Below are 3,928 nucleotides of genomic sequence, written 5' to 3'. Positions count from 1 at the left end.
GTGTGAGTGTGTGTGTGAGTGTGTGTGTGTGTGTGTGTGTGTGTGTGTGTGTGTGTGTGTGTGATTTACAGCCATCAGTAGTAGTGATGGATGTCTCGTTCATTCTAGATTATGTGTGCGCAAATCATGTCACTGTCTTAAGAGAGTTTAAGCAAATACTACCACAGTTCCCGGCCACAGAAATAAGCTGCCAGTGAAAACACAAGTGGCTTTCTTTTTGTATTTCAAGTTGTTTGTTCACTGTAATCTGGTTGCCATTGTTACTACCTGCAGTGTTTTAGTCAATGTTTTCACACCGAAAAAAAGAAAAATGAATATTTTGAAAGCATTTTTCTGTGCAGAATGTTTCATTTTCTATTATGTACGTGTGAAGCTGTCTTTTATACGACCTTTTAGCCAAGCAAAATATTTGTAAACAATTCATAAATTTCAGTTTAATATATGTGGTAGAACATGACCTTTTTTCATTATATTTAAGTGTAAAAGTGGTCAGCGGAAAGGATGTGCAATGTGTCATTTCATACATTTATTTATAATTTTACCTTTCCCTGAGCTGACTTAAAGAAATATTTCACCCAAATGTAAACATCTGCTGACAATTAACTCATCCTCAGGCCATCCAAGATGCAGATGAGTTTGTTTCAGATTTCAGTCACTTGCTCACTAATGGGTCCTCTGCAGTGAATGGGTGCCGTCAGAATGAGAGTATTCTCTTGTAATTTCATCACATACATTGTAAAACAAACACAAAAATTAAGTCATTCATTTGTATAACCTCTAATAATTACTGCAAACTTTTATACAGGAGTAAGAAGCATATTTCAATGAAAAGACAGGGTGAGGTACTACTAGCAAAACTTACAAGACCCATGTGGAAGAATTATAGTGCAGATTTCATTCAGTTAAACTTAAATCATTCATTCAGTTAAACTTAAATCATTATATGCAGTGTAAAGTTTTATTTCGATCAGTGATTACGATGCAGCAGACTTCATAAGTTAGTAATTGTAGTACAGATGCTTCAGAATAATATTACTTGACTATGAAGGAATTAGAAATATAGTTAAAAATATGCACAGATCAAGCACCGTTTACAAGCAAAAACAGTCTAAAAGAGTTCTGAACAAATACGTGGGAGCATTTTGATGTGAGAAACAACAGGGAATGGACTTTTTCACTTGAGGAAGTGATAATGGATTATGAACCCGTGTTTTGGCCAGAAGCGATGCTTTAAAGTGAAAACACTTAAATTATTAATTGTTTCTTGAAAATACACAGCTTTTCACGTCACAAGACGTTAATTGATGGACTGGAGTGGTGTGGATTACTTGTGGATCATTGTGATTTTTTTATCAGCTGCTTGGTCTCTCATTCTGACGGCACCCATTCACTGCAGAGCATCCACTGGTGAGAAAGTAATGCTACATTTCTCCAAATCTGCTCCCATGAAGTAACAAACTCATCTACATCCTGGATGGCCTGAGAAGGCAGTACATTTTCAGCAAATTTTCATTTTTGGGTGAACCATTAAAGGGGTCATATGATGCGATCTTTTTCAGACCGATGAGCTTTGTAAAAATCGACACGTTTCAGAAAGGCGGGGCATAGAGGAGAAACAATAATGTACAGTATGTGGAAAATAATGTGTTTTTTTAACCTTAAACCACATAAACACATTTCATTACTCCAAATACACAAAATAATGTTCTTTTTAGCAACATCATATGACCCCTTTAATTTAAGACCAAGATCAGGGATATTCCACTTTGCATTTTGACCTAAGAACTTAGGACATGTTTAAAATTATGTTTAAATTAAAAGAGTTGATATGAAAAAACAAACAAACAAGCAGGGCCGGATTTACGCATAGGCATGTGCCTATGCTCGCTCGTCTAGGGGGGCCCAGACACAATGAAGAGATATATACTATTTTTGTTATACTATGGGCTATCTACAACAGTAAAATAGCCAAAACCCCAGAATACATTGAGCAAATAAATATAACAAACAATAGGGTAAAAAATGACAAATTATTTCCATGTTTTCCACCTACGGAAATCACACATTTTTTCTCCCGTTCGCTCAGTCGCACACAGACAGGCACTCACGTGAAGAGACACAAACAGAAACTTGTTGTCAGCGATGCCCCGCGAATTGATCAATAAAATAGTTTCGCAGCTGAAAAGCTACATGACATTTCTCAGTAGCGGGGTTCTTGAAGCAGTTCAACTTAAACAAAAATGTGTTTTGCCTATGTCACGATAAGAGGTAAATCCGGCCCTGCATACAAGTAACTTCCACTTATTTTAAAGATACACCTTCACTTATTCTCAAGTTTTACCACTGCCTGTCTAAGTTTGACATTACAGATTCATTTCAAGGAGACAGATTAAACACAGTAAAACAAAAATCTAAAATAAAAGTTTTTGTTTGCATAATGCATGTGTGTGTTTTTTAAGTATATATAAATACACACACATACAGTATATATTTTGAAAATACTTTGATAATAAATATATCATGTATTTACGTCTATAATTATATTCATATAATTTATATTATATGTGTGTGTGTGTATTTATATATACATAATAAATATACACAGTACACATACATATATTATGTAAACAAAAACTTTTATTTTTGATGCGATTAATCGCGATGAATAATTTGACAGCACATGTTAACCCATTGTTTTTATTTATTTTAATGATTTATTTAAATCAATTTTATTTATTACAATCATTCATTTAAATCATTAATATATTTAATTTAATCTTATTTTTATTTACTTATTTGTCTTTAGTATTTATTTAACTCATTTTTATTATTTGTTGTCATCTTTTGTTTTTATTATCTGTTTTAATTATGTATTTATTTTAATGTAATTTTTTTTTTAATCTTTATTATTTAATACTTCATTTATTTATTTGAATCATGTATTTATGCATTTAGTTTAATCTTATTTTTATTATTTATTTATTTATTTAAATTTGAAAAAATTTAAATTTTTTTACACTGTTTCCTCTTAACTTCCTGATATCATTATCTGGTATCTCTCTCTCTCTCTCTCTCTCTCTCTCTCTCTCAGGGCATTCATCTGCTGAGCTCCACTATAGAGGAGTGCTGGGATCACGACCCCGAGGCGCGTGTGACGGCGCAGTGTGTCGTGGAGAGATTCGGTGAAATCAGCACTGCTGTGATCTCGCCCCTCAGTGCCGACACCAAGAGCGCACAGGATTCTGGGATCGATGAGAAGGAGTTCTGAACCGCAGACACCCGTCTGTCCAATCAGCTGATGAAGGCTGTTTAAGACAAACGTGTGACATTTGCACTTTACAGGATCAGCTAAACACACCACATCCACGCATGCGTACAGCACAGGTGACGTTTATTTAGCTATGAACTCATACTCCATACCCAGAGCGCGTGTATGACGCCAGCCGCTTGTTAGCAATCATTATAAGCTTCAGGGAAAATCTGCTTCGCTGACGTGAAACAGTCAAACACAGAGGAACGGGAGTCCTGACACAAAGGATTCTGGGACGTGTGAACTCGTACCAAGAAAATCCAAGAGACCCTTTGTGAACTTACAGTATTATAAAGCCACAAGATGATTATGAGCGATAAATCAGATCAAATCCAGCTTGTTTAAGTGTTTATTAAAGAAAAAAATATAAAATAACTAGCGCTGTCAAACGATTAATCGCGATTAATCGAATCCAAAATAAAAGTTTTTGTTTACATAATATATGTATGTGTACTGTGTTTATTTATTAAGTATATATAAATACACACACATACAGTATATATTTTGAAAATACTTTGATAATAAATATATCATGTATTTACGTCTATAATTATATTCATATAATTTATATTATATGTGTGTGTGTGTATTTATATATACATAATAAATATACACAGT

Source organism: Sinocyclocheilus anshuiensis, unplaced genomic scaffold (genome assembly GCF_001515605.1).
Source record: "Sinocyclocheilus anshuiensis isolate Anshui unplaced genomic scaffold, SAMN03320099.WGS_v1.1 scaffold112, whole genome shotgun sequence".
NCBI classification, from domain to species: Eukaryota; Metazoa; Chordata; class Actinopteri; order Cypriniformes; family Cyprinidae; genus Sinocyclocheilus; species Sinocyclocheilus anshuiensis.
Note: the sequence above shows the minus strand (reverse complement) of the source record.